This window comes from Leuciscus leuciscus, assembly GCF_965113295.1.
Source record: "Leuciscus leuciscus genome assembly, chromosome: 6".
NCBI classification, from domain to species: Eukaryota; Metazoa; Chordata; class Actinopteri; order Cypriniformes; family Leuciscidae; genus Leuciscus; species Leuciscus leuciscus.
In genome coordinates this window covers 32,357,912-32,375,768 of record NC_138730.1, presented here as the reverse complement: position 1 = coordinate 32,375,768, position 17,857 = coordinate 32,357,912, and the positions used below count along the sequence as shown (strand labels likewise).

Below are 17,857 nucleotides of genomic sequence, written 5' to 3'. Positions count from 1 at the left end.
TTATTGCAGGTGTGTTTGCTGACAGCATTGAACCAAATGGCAAGGATACTAATATGATCAGAAGAGAAGGAGAGTCTGTGACACTGAGATGCTCATATGATACAAGCAGCAGTTATGTCTATCTTTACTGGTACAGACAGTATCCTAATACAGAACCTCAGTATTTACTGTTGAAAGGTGCTCGATCAAATGGAGGAGAGGATAAAACAGACGATCGATTTCAGCCAACTACATCCCAAACCTCCACCGAACTCACTATTAATGGTGTAACTCTGTCAGATTCAGCTCTCTATTACTGTGCTCTAAGAGTAGCAGCCCAGTGATACAAAATGCCTGAGAGGCTTTACAAAAACGTTAAAAACCAGCTATCAAATGTTTATCACACCACATGTATATTTTGTAAACCACTGAGACTGTAACCATCTATGGGGCATGTTGTCACATTTCACTTCCATTCTTTCGGGGTATGTCAAGAAAAAAGTATATACTGTAATAATAAAACAAAACCACATAATTGTACTAGACATGTGGGAAATTAATGTGGGAAAAAATAAATACTCTGAACCATAAGTAGATTTACACAAACTGAGAAAGTCAAAAAGCGTTAGGTTGTGCCCCGCTCTCCCCTACATGATAAGAGTTGAGAAGAGAGGATATACTATAAGAACTTGCCGTATGGGATGTCTATCCACCTTTTTTTTGCAATGTGGAATTAAGCTATTTTCTGTGAATGTGTGTAAACTTCCAACGCTTTAGCCGCTGTAGATAAATAAGTGGAAAACAAACAGAAATGATTTCAATGGTCAAATAATTTGCGCTACAAACTAGCATTTATGATTATGATAACAAATTAAAATAATATTATAACAAATAACAGTTTGCAATATCAAGCAGCATAACTGTCACGGGCAGGTTGAAGCAGGGAAGGATGCATGATCTAAATTGCAGCAGTGTTTATTAACCAAACTCAAAAACTCACAAACAGGCTCAAAGAAACGTGAACGGAACAACCGCAAATGCAACGTCGACAGACTGAAACACAGGGCTTAAATACACAGAGAACAGATCAGGGAAACCAGACACAGCTGACAAGACGAAAGGGATACAGACGCTGCAACACAGGGAAACTCGAACTGAACACAGGGAAAACTAGGTCAAATTAACAGGCAAACATGAACTTAACACTAAACGTGACAATAAAATAACTAAAAGCGGATGAGACCGGAAGCCAGACACATTCAAGTTACAAATGGCCATACCCACTTTTTACATTAAAAATAAGGTGGATACAATTTGTTTATATCATGTTTTAAAGTTTTTCCTGAGCATAGTAGCTTAATACGGTGATGTAGATGACCAAAACTGAATTATATGTTCAAACTGTTAACATGAAAATAGGGCCAATCTACTTCAATCTATTGCACATTCTTGTTTCTTAGAATTAGTCCAAACATAATTATATATTGATAAATATCGCTTAAAGTTCCACTTATAGTGTCAATTCATGGGAAGGGTTTAATTAAGTCTCGGTTCAGATTTTTATTTTTTTTAAGTAGGGCAAAATGCACATGCAATACATTTCTGGTTTGATACTTCTCTTAATTTGGTTGTGGGGGCCAGAAAGTGCAATTTTTTCTAAAATATCCCTTATTTTAGTTGATTATCTCTTCCTATCCATAGTAAGAATATTATTGGACCACTTGTGATGGACTGACTTAATAGAAAGAAAAAAAACAGCATGCAAATCATCTTTGCTTCAAGAACTTTGTTGAGAATGACTTTTATAGATAATAATTTGTTACATTTGAAATATTCTTCATCTTAATCAATATCTGTGATGTACACACTTTTCCAGAAAGATTAAATAACTAAAGGAAGATGTATGACCTCACTGCACCTCCACCAAACAACTCCCAACATTTGTAAAGAAGTGCTCTCAGTGCTGTGTTAGATAATATGAAGAAACATGACAAAAATAAATGAAACTTCTATTTGTAATTCCATAAACAAACCAGGAGAGGGAGAAATGCACTCTCTTCTGATACTGATAACATTAAGCATCTGACAGTGTTTTGAGCTCCTCCCTTCCTTATATAATAATAGCTTTGAATCACTCTTTTCTCAGTTACTCCGTTTTTTCTGATTGATTCATCTGTTCTTTGGGTATCACTCTATCATCTTGAAGAACAAACAATGAAACAATGGCTCAAGGAGACATTAATCATTTTTGGATTAGTTATTCTTGGTATGTGAACGAAATATTTTGACTATTTGGTTTTATTTCTACATGATACCGCTGATTGTCACAGAATTATTCTTGTTTGTTACCAGGATGTCAATCAGAAGACACAGTTGATCAGCCACTTACACATGTTACTGGATTTGAGGGAGAACTGATAACACTGGACTGCAAATATACTACAACCTCAACATCACAAGAGCTCTTCTGGTACATACAGAGAACAGATGAATCTCCTAAACTTGTGTTACAAAGGAATTCATATGGAGGAGGAGTTAATGGAACAGAGTACCAGGAGAGATTTTCCTCTGAAGTGAAAGCATCAAAATCAGTCCCCTTGATAATGCAGAGACTGCGAGTGTCTGACTCTGCTGTGTATTACTGCGCTTTGAGGCCCACAGTGTGAACAGGATGTCTCTCTCTCACACAAAATCATAAGAAAGAATCCTACAGTATAGGGGAAACAGGCGAGTGAAACAGTTTGTGTTGTATCAATTTAATTAATTAGCTGTTATTTCCAGGCCAAAAAATAAATAAAAAATCAGATGTAGGAAAATAACATTTCATGTCTGGTTTAGTTGTGTTGGGACCATGTTGATGAATGACAGAACTGGTCTCTTTAAATCAGCAGATTCTCTAGTTTAATGTGATATACACCGGGAAAAAACTGGTTTGGTTTGAAACCATTTTCACTCAGGAATTGCAAGTAAATTTCACAATTACAAAGAAAAAGTAACATTCTAAATTAATTAAATGTGACATTTTGAAGTAAATAGACTGAAATTGTATTTTCTTGCAAAATACTCAAATAATCTTTGTATTATTTACAACTTATACACAAGCTTTTCACCTTTTTTAAGCATATACTTTGTATAATGTATTTGATTAATGTACAATAAATAAATGCAAAAAAAGGTACCATCCATATTTTGCTAAGTGTTACAACTCACCTACATTTCATCAGCTACAGTATATTGCGTGTGTGTGTGTGTGTGTGTGTGTGTGTGTGTGTGTGTGTGTGTGTGTGTGTGTGTGTGTGTGTGTGTGTGTGTGTGTGTGTGTGTGTGTGTGTGTGTGTGTGTGTGTGTGTGTGTGTGTGTGTGTGTGTGTGTGTGTGTGTGTGTGTGTGTGTGTGTGAGTTCAAATTCAAATTTTTAAGTCAAAGTCAAAATTGCAAATTTTTAAGCAGTGTTTTAAGCAATGCCAAACACTACTTCAAGCTATACAATTACAAATATACACTTTGCTTCGGCTTTATTAAAATGGACTGTTTTGTTGTCTAAATTTATATCCAGGTGTATTACCTGACAGCATTGGACCAAAAGACAAGGAAGCAATAATCAGTAAAGAAGGAGAGTCTGTGACACTGAGCTGCACATACAGTACAAACAGCAATAACATCTTGCTTTACTGGTTCAGACAGTATCCAAACACAGAACCGCAGTATTTACTGTATAAAGGTGCTCGATCATGGAACCGCGAGGAGAACATACCAGACCGGCAACGGTTTCAGTCGACTACATCACAATCATCCACTGAACTCATTATTAACAGTGTTACTCTGTCAGATTCAGCTCTATATTACTGTGCTCTAAGAGTAGTAGGCCAGTGATACAAAATGCCTGAGAGGCTTTACAAAAACTCACACACAAAAATGAACAAGAGTAATCAAATGATTCTCCCACAAAGCCACATTTATCTCTCATATAACCCAGTACATACAGTAGCCTACACCACAATATGGTAACAGCTGCTTTAATGAGTGTGAAAGAGGATCAAAGTAAATAATAATAAGATTATTTAACTAACTACTTACATTTTCACACACACCTTCACTTATTTTTCTATATAGGTCAATACACCTGGTTTTGTGAAAAGGTTCTTGGGGGTATTATAATGAGGAAAAACACTAAAATATAAGATGTGTATATTATAAAATAAAATAAAAGTATTTTTTTATATATAAATATATATGTATGTATTTATTCTGAGTATATATATTTGATGGAAAAAAATTTTTTTTTAACTAACTGAAACAAGTTTAAAAAAAAAAAGACAAACCATAAAACATGACTAAAACTTAAACGATAAAACTTTATAAGGTATCATTTGTTAATGCATTAACATGAACTAACAATGAGCAACATATTCTTATTAATGTTAGTTACATGTTTATGTTTGTACATTAACTAATGTTAATGATGCAACTGTTAATCTATAAAATGTATTAATAAATGCTGAGATTAACATTAACCAAGATTAATAAATTCAGTAGGAGTATTGTTGATTGTTAGTTCATGTTAACTAATGTAGTTAACTAATGTTAACTGATGAAACCTTATTGTTAAGTATTACCCCTTAAACTTGAATAAAACTAAAATAAAAAAAATAAAACCTAATTCAAAATATTTATAAATATTTATTTAAAAAACTTATTTTTATTTTAAAAAACTATAATATATACATAATTATATAACAGAATACATAGCAGGAGGAGTCATAATGGCACTAACCACACCCACATTATAATATCAGCAAACTACCTCTCCAGTGCATTACTTTATCCAAGTCAACATTCAAAATAACAGAGTAAGTGAATATTCACAAAAACTCAGAAAAGTAAACAAAAAGAGCATTGATTCATAAATCTGTAAACATAAAACTATTTAAAACCGTTCTGATCAACATGAAGAGATGTCTACTGCTGACTCTCATTGCAGTATCAGGTAACTTACACTTTCAACATTTTAGATGCTTTGGTTCAAAACGTCAAGTACTATAGTGTTTTTTTTATTATTTAAATGCAGGTGTGTTTGCTGACAGCATTGGACCGAATGACAAGGATACTAATATGATCATAAGAGAAGGAGAGTCTGTGACACTGAGATGCTCATATGATACAAGCAGCAGTTATGTTTTGCTTTACTGGTTCAGACAGTATCCTAACAGAGAACCCGAATATTTACTGTATAAAGGTGCTCAATCATGGAGCTATAAGGAGGACATATCAAATGATCGGTTTCAGACGACTACATCCCAATCATCCACATCACTCACAATTGATGAAGCAGCTTTGTCAGATTTAGCTCTTTATTACTGTGCTATGAAGAGTCGACTATACAGCCCAGTGTTACAAGTGCCCGAGAGGCTTTACAAAAACTCACACACAAAAATATTGCTTTGAAAGTCAGTATCAAATGTGCATCAAACCACTTTTGGAAAACCACAGAGACTGTAACAGAACTTGGAGACACCTGCTGAACACACAGGACTGAAGTGAATGTTATCCTGTTATTATGTTATGCAGTGCAAATATTTTAACATATGAAATACATTTATATCTAGATTTCTCAAATCTAGGTGTTGACAAGGGTTGCATTCATAAATACTTGACCTCTCATGTATACATTCTCAACCAGGGGAGTGCAATATAAACTTTGTATTTAAATTATCCCCTACCTTGCAATAAGAACATACTACTGAAATGTTATTCAGAGGAAATGCTTACAAAAACAGTAACTCAAACAGAAGATAAAATTAAATGATAGATAAATGAACAGTTATGTGTAAAATATATATTATAAATAACAAACTAAATGAATAAAAAAAAAACACACTTACTGAAACTAAAAAGAAAACAATATATAAGGAAAGAGAAAAACATGTGCCGATTCAACAGATCAAGCTCCTCCCAGACGATATATGTGTGACAGTATTAAAACAGTTTATCAAAGACAAGCTGAAACAACTACACACTCTCCAGTGGATTGAAATATTTCAGTCATTTACACAGAACAGTTATTATAATGGCTCACTGGGAAAGACATTTTATCTTCTTTATAATGCATTTCTGGGGTGAGTAGGATCTTTCTGAGTCTCTAAATTTGCCATAAAGATATTAAAACATGCAGAATTTGAATTGATAATGCTTATTCTTTTCCAGTATGTGACTCTCTGGAGAGTGTTGACCAGAATACAACAGTTCAAACTGATTTTGTAGGCAGATCAGTAACAATTAACTGTACGTATGAAACCAGTAATCCATCCCCGTATCTCTTCTGGTACCAGCAAAAGATGAATGGAATCCCCAAATACATGATGATGATATATGCTACAAATGTACAAAATGACAAAGACTTTGAGAAGAGATTTACTGCAAATCACATCAAAACTTCAAAATCGGTTCCTCTGACAATCCAGGATGTGTGTGTGTCTGACTCTGCTGTGTATTACTGTGCTCTGAAGCCCACTGTGACTCAAACACACTCAACACTCATACAAAAAACTGAGCTTCAAAACATCCACTATACTCATATGTAATGTAGTACTAGCCTACATAGAGACTGAACATAGTTGAATAGCATAATAAAACCATATTTTAAAATTAAGATGTCTATTTATCTAAATGATCATTACAATAAAGGCTAGTTTAACATTCATAAACAAATAATTATTTAGGCTTAAATTAAATAACTTAGATAAAATATATTGAGTTTTTCAGATAAAGAAAAGCTGTCAAATGGAATGTTTTCTCTCCTTTTATGCCATTTATATTAAATAGATGCATAGAAGATAAGACAATATATATTCTATATTTTTTGTTTGTTTGTTTTTTTTAAATTAAGGATCCTTTGTGCAGAAATAAAGTGATATTGCAACCTACATAATAGAATTTACATAGTACATTGGACATTAAACACTCCAACTGACCTCAAAAGAACCACTCACAGTGCAGAACAAAACTTTCATGCAGTTTAAAAGCACAGATTTTTTGTATATTAATATTGTAATAATTAATATAATATTATAATATTATAATTAATATTGTCCTTAATCAGTCTTTTTTGTTTTTGTCACAATTGAGCAAAGATTAACCAGATCACCAGGCATATATTATGTTTTTATCCATTGTTGTCCTTATAAGTTAATAAACCTAAAATATTTGACCGCAGATCTTTTCTAATGTTTGTTGCCAATTTAAATGGCACTGATAATATATTTATTTTAAATGCATTATGTTCTTATGTCTTCACATGATGCTTTAGCAAGGACACTGTTAATCAGCCAAATGAGAAAAAAACTGCCTTTTTTAAAGGAGTCAAAAAAGGCAGTCAATCAGTCTCAACTGTGACTATAAACCACTTCAACTAACTCCATACCTTTACCGGTGCATTCAGCGCTCTAATGGCCTTCCTGAATATATACTGATAAGATACAAATTTGGATCAAGCAGCAGCTCTAAATTTGATAACAGATTTGATGCCAGATTGGACTCAAATTCAGTTCTACTGACAATCCAGGATGTGTGTGTGTGTGTGTGTGTGTGTGTGTGTGTGTGTGTGTGTGTGTGTGTGTGTGTGTGTGTGTGTGTGTGTGTGTGTGTGTGTGTGTGTGTGTGTGTGTGTGTGTGTGTGTGTGTGTGTGTGTGTGTGTGTGTCCAACGCTATCTCACAACCAATTTGTACGAATTTATACGATTTGTCTAAACCCCAGTGATAGGTAGGTTTAGGGGCGAGGTCAGGAGTAGGTCATTCATATGAATTGGGAAATTGAGCAAAAATCGTACGAATTCATACGAGTGAGGTCATATGAATTGGTACAAATTAGCCACCTCGTAAAATACGTACGAATTGCCATGAGATCAGGCTGGTGTGTCTGACTCTGCTGTGCTGTGCTCTCCAGCCCACTGTGACTGAAACACCTCCAAATTTTACACAAAACCTTGATACGTAACTACTGCATTTATGTCAATTAAACCTCTGCTAAACAAAACAGTTTTTAGTCATTCTGTACTAGGCTACTGGATTTATGTGTAAAAATTTGATTCATTCACAGACTGTCACTACAACAAACTCACTGATCTGATCTGCAATCAACTTTCTGCTTTTAAATCCAGTCAAAATAAATCCTATACAGAGATACTTGAAATTCATACTTTAATTTCTTGATACCTCCTTTGACCGTGAAACCCAATGGTCCTCGTAGAGTAATACCTCTCATGAGACTGAAATGCTCTAGAGGAGGAGTAAACAGCAGCTCTAAAAAGATGACATATAGGAAATGCTTGTTTCAGCAAACCTGCACTTTTCTCCTGACTAGTAAAGCATCATGTTGACATTTGCTGTAGTCCTGTTAATAGAATATCTCCTAATGACTTTTAGAGGTAAGATTTAGAATAATTGTTACTTTAAAGAGGTTTCCCTGTATGCAATGCATAATCCTTCTTCTAAAACCTGCTCATTGTTCTCCTAATTGTTTTCAGGTGTTACTTCTGCTGAAGACATCATATTCTCCTACAATGATACAGTAATTGCTAAAGCAGAGGAAAAAGTTATCCTATCTTGCAGTTACACTGGCACGGTTTACGATTTATTTTGGTACCGTCAATTCCCTGGTTCAACACTTCAGTTCCTCATAATGGAATCGTCTGGAATCATAACACATGCTACTCCTCAGGTTCCTGGGATAACAATGACCCACAAAAAAGACATCAGACGCATGGATCTGGAGATCTCCTCTGCTTCAGTGTCATATTCTGCTCTGTACTACTGTGCTGTGCGGCCCACAGTGAAAGGAAACACTCTGACTCCATACAAAAACCAGAGTGATCTCAATAGTAAAGACAGATATACAGAACAGATCTTCTCACTCTCCTTCTATTGAAGATTTTACTAATTTGAACTCCATGCTTCATGATCACATTATGATTGTTCCTTAGAACAATAATATTTAACAAAAACAGTCAGGATTATAGTTCTTTTACACAAACTTACATTCTTATTTCATTCAATTTAAATATGAACATCAGTGAGCACGTGCACGTGCATAGTCAATTGCTTCCAAATAGGCTCAGGGTCTGTGTAGCTTGTTTCATGGACATTAACACGATCATTATTTTTCTGGAAAACCAAAAGTTCTGTCAGGAGTCAGGACCACTATCGACAAAGATGACTGACATTTAGCATACAGTTAGGATTGGCGGTATGGTTCTGTTCTGGCCAAGAACTCAGATATCATTAATCCAATATTTGAATGTACAACATAATTAGAGAATTTAGTCTGATTCGAAGGGGAATCAGAAGGCCAAATCCTGACTGGATGAGAGGAGGAGCTGGGGATGGAGGAGGGTAATTAGCTCCTGAGAAACGTGATTGCTGTTGATAATACGGAAGGAGCTTATACATGGATGCTGTGATAGGCATAATATTCCTATAGAAGTCAGCTGATGCAAGCTTGACTGACGTGACCTGCCAAAACTAACCCTACAGGTCTTAATTATTCAGATTTATTACAGAATTTGTACTTAGACACGTATTTTTTGATGGTTTTTGCTGTTCTTAAAGGGTTAGTTCACCCAAAAATGAAAATTCTGTCAGTAATTACTCACCCTCATGTTGTTCCAACCCCGTAAGACCTTCGTTCATCTTCGGAACACAAATTAAGATATTTTTTATTAAATCTGAGAGCTGGATCACTCCTCCACAGGCTTCTAAGACATTATAACTTGCTGGCCCAGAAAATGCATTAAAGACATCGTTAATATAGTCCAAGTGACTACAGTGGCTCAATCTTAAGTTTATCAAGCGACGAGAATACTTTTTGTGCGCAAAAAAACCAACAAAAATAACGACTTTATTCCACTATTCATTTCCTTCTCTCTGGGCCTCGAGTGAGTTCACATAGTGTTTTAGCGCAGCGCTTCTGTGTTGTACGTCACACGCATCACACACATGACCAGCGTCGGCCAATAGTGAGCCTACTTGGTGACGTGCAACACAGACGCGCTGCGCTTAAAAACTACGTGAACTAACTCGAGGCCCAGAGAGAAGGAAATGAATAGTGGAATAAAGTCGCTATTTTTGTTTGTTTTTTGCGCACAAAAAGTATTCTCGTCGCTTTATAAACTTAAGATTGAGCCACTGTAGTCACTTGGACTATATTAACGATCTCTTTAATAACTTTTCTGGGCCAGCAAGTTTCAGTCCCTTAGAAGCCTATGGAGGAGTGATCCAGCTCTCAGATTTAATCAAAAATATCTTAATTTGTGTTCCGAAGATGAACGAAGGTCTTATGGGGTTGGAACAACAAATATAATAATATAATAAAGAATATTATTATTCTTTTAATAATATACAGGGACAGGAAAAGTTTCACAAAAGTCTAAAATTGTAGATCTAGATCCCTGATTTTCTGGAAAAGTGAATGAAAAGAAACCCATGTGGATCTGGAGATCTCCTCTGCTAAAGTAACAGACTCTGCGATGCATTACTGTGCCCTGGAGCCCACAGTGACAGGAAAACAAACAAAACTTACTGTAGAATTATATCTGAGAATGATGAAAGATAAAATTTTGTTTACAATTCTTAACAGGCAAATTATAACAACAACAAAAAAAAAAAAAAAAAAAAAAAAAATCAATAACATTATTTTTAAGTAAATGGACAAAATATGCTGTTCTGAGTTTCAACAGAAGGGGGCAACATAATCTCACAAGTTATGCTTAATCCACATTTTACAAGCATTTCCCTGATGTTATTTTGGGGGATATTTTGGGGATATTTAATTTGATTTTATCAATCAATAAATTCCACTAGAAACAAACCTTGTTGTATTATTTTAATTTAATACTGTGAGGCTGCTTTGATACAATCTGTATTGTGAAAAGCGCTATACAAATATACTTGACTTGACTTGACTTGATGTTCTCTGAAGATGACTAGAAGTGATCTGAATGTGGTGAATGTCAAAAAATAATTAAAGTATCCCCAAGTGAAAGTCTATAAATTTACTTTATTTGCATTAGATATATTAAATCTGTTTTAAAATATGGTTAGAGGGTAAGCAAAAAAGTCCAATAGGTCAATATACTCATTGATGTCTATAAGAAACAATGCTTACCATGTCATTTTAAAGCAGAGAACATGTTTCATATTTCACTAACTCCACCCACATTATTAGTATACAGCAGAACTTCACTCAGTGCTTCATTCATCCATCAGCTACTCATACTTTCATTCATTAAAGTGTTTTAATTAATTTAATTTAAGATTTCAAATAAATCAATTTGATAATATTATAAATTAACAGTTTCAATATTGAAAGTGGTCTTGGGTGGTTAATATGGAGGACAGACAGATACTACTCATGATACTCATCACAGTTTCAGGTAAATACACTTTTAACCACTAACTAACCCCTTAAAGAATCTGTATTAGATAATGTTATATAACATTTTTATATATTAATATAATTAAAATATTTCAGGTGGATTTGCTGATAGAATTGGGCCAAGTGAAGGAAATACTAATGTTATCAGAGAAGAAGGAGAGTCTGTGACACTGAGCTGCTCATATGAAACTAACAGCAATGATATTTGGCTTTACTGGTACAGACAGTATCCAAACAGAGAACCAGAATATGTACTGTATAAAGGTGCTCGATCATGGAGTAGCCAAAAAAATATACCTGATGGATTTCAGTCGACTACATCACAATCATCCACTGAACTCATTATTAACAGTGTAACTCTGTCAGATTCAGCTCTATATTACTGTGCACTTGAAGTAGTAGCCCAGTGATACAAAATGCCTGAGAAGCTTTACAAAAACTCATACAAAATGAATACTTTGAAATGCCTTTAATCAATTAGTATCAAAACACATCAAGGTTTTGTAAACCACAAACAGAGAATGTGGTAACAGCTGTGAATTTGGGAGGTAAAAAGGTTACATAAGGGCGTTTGTACATCATTTATTATGTATTTTGCTTCTCATTACATCTTGTTTAAGTTATCTCTTTTCTCATATAATGTTGTATGAATCCCTAAAGATGAATGTGAATTCTCTTTTTTTTTTTTTTGTGAAACTTACATGTATTAGCAAAATGGTAATACAATGTTGACAATGAGTTGCAAAACGAAAAACAAAACAAAAGCAAAGAACTAAAAGAAATAACTGTACATATTATAACAGCTATGCTCATTTGATCTTTTCTTAGGTGTCTTGTAATTCAGATTCAGTGTCATGACAGGAGGAGGAGTTTAGCACAGACACTATACAGCTGTGTAAAGATGAGCTGTACAACACTGTGGAGCAGCTGCTGTTCTAGCCAGTTTAGTGAATGAACATGTTGATCTACATTATGATACTGCTGTCATCAACTGAAGGTATAATATTGTGGAAATGCATTCTATTGTAACGGAAGTGTTTGAAAAATACATTTAATGGCACTTTAATTTGCAGGCTCCAGAGCCACAGAAGTCATCACTCCAAAAAGTGAGAGAGTATTTGCACTTGAGGGTGACAATGTGACACTCTCTTGTAACTACAGCGGTTCTGTTCGTGGAGTTCACTGGTATCGCCAATACACAGGATCACCACCACAGTTCCTTATACTGGAAGATTCAGGGGTAACTACTGAAGCTATTCCCCCCGTTCCAAGAGTAACCATCAATCACAGAAAAGAAGAACGGCATGTGGATCTGGAGATCTCCTCTGCTACAGTATCAGACTCTGCTCTGTATTACTGTGCTCTGCAGCCCACAGTTACACAGTAACACTGTACAAAAAACAGTTTTCATCTACTTATCAAGCCTTAAACTGTACAAACCACAGTTGGACTCAACAACACAAATGTAAAAAAAAAAGACATAAAACTTCAACTGATACTATGGAATTGTCAAGTTCATTGTTAATGTAAGCTGGCTTTATTACACTGCAAAAGTTATTTTCCTATTCTGTATTTTTGTCCAGGTTTCACAGACAGGGCTTCGATTAAGCCAGGATTAGGCTTTAGTTCAATTAGGACATTCAAGCTATAGTTTTTTTAAACATGCCTTTGAAAAAAACATACTGGTGTGCATCTTGAGAAAAAACAATGGCACTGACATATTTTAAAATATGTCAGTGCAAGCAGCTTTCAGTGAAACCGGTGGTTTGTCTTGTTTTCCAGTACAAATATCGAAACATTTTTATACCAAGATACATTTACTTGACTTTTTCTTACCCTATTGGCAGCTTAAAGCTTAAACTGAGTTGAATTGAATTCACTGAATTTTGATATATTATTCAGAAGACAAGACAAGACTTTTTGTTGACAAGTCATTTTGCTTCTCAAGTAATGTTTCTTGATTTAAGAATGTTAAGATATTTGTACTGGAAAACAAGACTAAAATGCGGAGTAAGAAAAACACTTTTTTCAATGTAAAGAATAAAGTGAACAATTGGTTTCAGTCAGTAACATCAAACATAACTACTGAAATGTATCTCGTATAAAACTCAGAACAACTGTAATATTATTATAGCCCTTCATGCAAACTCGCAGATGTCTTTTTAAACTAACCTTAAAAAGATTTGTGTAATATTTGCTAAAATGTATACAAAATTGTATGTAAATAAATAATTAGAGGGTAATGATCATCATGAACACTATAGCATCAGAGAGAGATGATCAGCTTCATAACTTCATAACTTAAGGGGAGGAGCAAGCTGGAGACACCTTCTGCTAGATGATGAATTTACTTCAGTAACACTTTGTCCTGCAGATGAACTAAGACAACCTCCTGAAAATGATGATGTTTGTTTTGGCTTTGTTCTGTTGTCTGGCATGTAAGTATTTCAACCCTCAGGCCCAGGTTCCTTTTTCTACTTATTTGTATGTCTTAGTTGTCAAAATGTTGTCAAATGTTGATCATTTCATCTGCAGGTGTGAGTTTTGGGAATGACATCACACCAGTTGAAACTCATATGTTTGGGACAGAAGGGGAGATTATAAGTCTCTCCTGTAGTTACTCCTCAGCAAGAAGTTTATTTTGGTATCGCCAATATCTTGGATCAGCTCCTGAATTTCTTTTCATTATTTTTCACTCCACTGGGGAAGTTCTTCAAAAATCTAAGATTGTGGATCAAGATAATCGATTCTCTGCAAAACTGAATGAAAAGAAAACCCATGTGGATCTGGAGATCTCCTCTGCTAAAGTGACAGACTCTGCGATGTACTACTGTGCTCTGGAGCCCACAGTGACAGGAAAACAAACTACACTGTACAAAAACCTCACTTACTGTTAAAGCATTTACCATATAAAGCATACTGGATATTTCTACTGACGTTTTACTTTTCAACAAAAAAGGACAAAAGAACACAAACCAAAAAGAAAAAGAAAAACTAATTAAAACTTATTTGCTTCATTTTATAATATATTACAATTTATATAATTAATTAGTCTTCATTTTAAACTTAATTGTAAGCAACAAAAATACACTTTCTGCAAATCTATATCATGTTTAAGTTTAAGATTATCCCCAAAATGTTACTAAAATATGTTAGCTTTTCATCTATCTATCTATCTATCTATCTATCTATCTATCTATCTATCTATCTATCTATCTATATTATTTTAAATGTGTAGCTGTGTGAATAACATTACAAAAGTCTTGTCTGTCATATATTGTGTAAGATGAATGGTGTAAATCTGAGTAGGAGGAGTTTAGACAGTCATTGTCAGAGACAATAAAGGACTGTCAATATTTCACAAGTCTCTTTGGATCATCTGATGTTTCTGTGTGTCTCCTGTTCAAACCTGATTATTGAGCCAACATGTTCATCTATTTAATTATATTGATATCATCAGCTCAAGGTAGGAGCAAAGGCTGGAGCATTCTTAAAAAACATCGTATAGAATGTTTGTGTAATTTAGTTTGTGTAATTTACAAATAAATAATGATTCTCTTATTTAAGCCTGATTACTATATCTGAGAAATTTTTTTTTTTATATATATATATAAACAAGCTATAAAACAACTTTGAATTATTAAGTATATACATTTGATTGCATTTGGATGGAGAATGTACATTTGAAAGAGGATGTAAATTTCGCTTACATTTTTTAATTCTTTTTTTACGCATTAACTGCAGGTTCCAGAGCCACAGAACTCATCACACCGTACAATGCTTATGAATTTGCTGTTGAGGGTGACAGTGTAACACTCTCTTGTACCTACACTGCTTCTGTTCGAGGTCTTCAGTGGTATCGACAATACGCAGCTTCACCACCACAGTTCCTCATAATGGATTATTATGGGTCAGTTACTGAAGCTAATCCTCCAGTTGCTGGAATCTCAATCCAACACAGAAAAGACAACAGCAGTGTGGATCTGAAGATCTCCTCTGTGGCTGTAACTCACTCTGCTGTGTACTACTGTGCTCTGGAGCCCACAGTGAAAGGAAATATAGTGCATGCTGTACAAAAACTGCTTAAATGGGAGAAAGAAAGTGAGAGGTGGGGTCGAGGTTTTATGTACGGTGAAAGAAATCACACAGATACTTACAGATATTACAGGTAGCCTATTCTTCTGAAGTTCTTAGTTAAAATATTGTGGCTGAAAGACGAAGAAAAACGGTACATATCAGTTTTATGAGGACCTAAAACATAAGTGTTTGTGCACGAGTGTGAGCACAACACTAAAGTGTTTGTATATAAAAACAAATGTCAATAAATGTAATTCAAACACAGACAGCACATTTTAAAGCACTTTAAAGAAAATGGACAAAACATGCTGTTCTGAGTTCCAACATTAGGGGGCAACATAACCTCACAAGCTATGTTTTTTTCACATTTGACAAGCACCTGATGTCGAAATACTCATTTTAAAGCACAGAGCATCCATGTTTCACTAAACCACACCCACATTATTAATACAACAGAACCTCACTCAGTCTCAATGCATTCATTCATCCATCAGCAACACTTCATTCATTTTATAAAGCCACGTCCAGCATATTTATTAACTTATAAATCAACAAGCAATAAATTAACGACGGAAATCTAACACTTTAATTTAATAGTAAACAAACGCTCTGATCTTTGAAGAGGTCTTCAGTTAAGATGGAGGAAAGGCAGATGCTACTCATAATGCTCATCACAGTTTCAGGTAAATAAATATATAGCAAAAAAATTTTATAAGAAAATCCTTATTCGCTCATGATACATTACAATATATGATTGACTGTATTTCAGGTGGATTTGCTGATAGAATTGAACCAAGTGAAGGAAATACTAATGTCATCAGAGAAGGAGAGTCTGTGACACTGAGCTGCACATATGAAACTAACAGCAATGATATTTGGCTTTACTGGTACAGACAGTCTCCTAACAGTGAACCAAAATATGTACTGTATAAAGGTGCTCGGTCAAAGAGTAGCGATGAGGATATACCAGACGGTTTTCAGTCGACTACATCCCAAACATCCACTGAACTCATTATTAACAGTGTAACTCTGTCAGATTCAGCTCTATATTACTGTGCACTTGAAGTAGCAGCCCAGTGATACAAAGTGCCAGAGAAGCTTTACAAAAACTCATACAAATGTATTGCTTTGAAGTGTCTTTAATCAATTAATATCATGCTTTTGTAAACCACAAACAGGGAATGTGGTAACAGCTGTGAATTTGGAAGGTTATAAAGGCTGCTGCACACTGGCGGTGGGCGAGGAGAGAAACCAATTCCATTGTAAAGTGCTTTGAATGTACAGTTGTATCTAAAAGTACTAAATAAAATACTTCATTATTCATTGCAGGATCAGAGAGATATGATCTGCTTCATAAATTCCGGGTTGTAGCTTTAAGGGGAGGTGCTAGCTAGAGACACCTTCTTCTAGATGATGAATAAATGTTTATTTCAGTAAGACTTTGACATGCAGATGAACTAAAATATCATCCTGAAACATTATGCTTTGTTTTTTGCTTTTGCTTTGTTCTCTTGCTTGTAAGTATTTTATCTAAACCATTAAAATTTGTCTTAATTTGGTTATTTCTTTCCTTTATGAAATTTTAAAAAATGATGGTAATTTCATCTGCAGGTGTGAGTTTTGGGAATGACATCACACCAGTTGAAACTCATATGTTTGGGACAGAAGGGGAGATTATAAGTCTCTCCTGTAGTTACTCCTCAGCAAACAGTCTGTTTTGGTACCGCCAATATCTTGGATCAGCTCCTGAATTTCTTTTTGTTATTCTTCACGCCACTGGGGCAGTTTTACAAAAATCGAATGTTTTGGATCAAGATCCTCGATTCTTTGCAAAACTGAATGAAGAGAAAACCCATGTGGATCTGGAGATCTCCTCTGCTAAAGTGACAGACTCTGCGCTGTACTACTGTGCCTTGGAGCCCACAGTGACAGGAAAACACAACAACACTGTACAAAAACCTCACTTACTGTTAAAGCATTTACCATCTACACATATTTTCATGTGCCATTTGGAGGATTTACTATTCAATATGAAAAAAGTCCAGCAAACTAAAAAACCTTGTACATGCATGTTTTCATGTTATAATTATAGCACTCTTCTTTACAAACTTAAAGGTAAAATGCTTTCTCTGTGTAAGAGATAAATAATTTTGTAAAATCCAAATAAGCTTTATCTTTATTGGAAAGGGTTTAAACAATACTTTTCATGCACCTGTGCAATGAACGTCACAGTTCCAACTTAGGACACTGAAGAGATCTTTCCACTGACTCTGAAAGAGAGGAGAAAGGGTCCTTGATCACCTGTGTGAATGAAACCGGTCCTACTCGACACGCTCCAAGCGGGATTCAAACCAGGGTCTCTGGTGTGGGAGT

The 17,857-nt window shown here is 34.7% G+C and overlaps 2 long non-coding RNA genes across 2 annotated transcripts; both read left to right on the top strand.

The window, feature by feature from the left end:
• The first annotated feature begins 4,736 nt into the window (after positions 1 to 4,736).
• On the top strand, positions 4,737 to 6,479 carry LOC309502161. The gene is made up of 3 exons (XR_014207174.1): positions 4,737 to 4,965; positions 5,047 to 6,094; positions 6,183 to 6,479. It is a non-coding gene; the product is annotated as an uncharacterized lncRNA (long non-coding RNA).
• Positions 6,480 to 8,300: 1,821 nt separating this feature from the next.
• Positions 8,301 to 16,724, top strand: LOC309500440. Its single transcript, XR_014206594.1, has 7 exons — positions 8,301 to 8,402; positions 8,502 to 11,405; positions 11,504 to 12,404; positions 12,481 to 13,845; positions 13,943 to 14,873; positions 15,152 to 16,167; positions 16,254 to 16,724. It is a non-coding gene; the product is annotated as an uncharacterized lncRNA (long non-coding RNA).
• Positions 16,725 to 17,857: the final 1,133 nt, after the last annotated feature.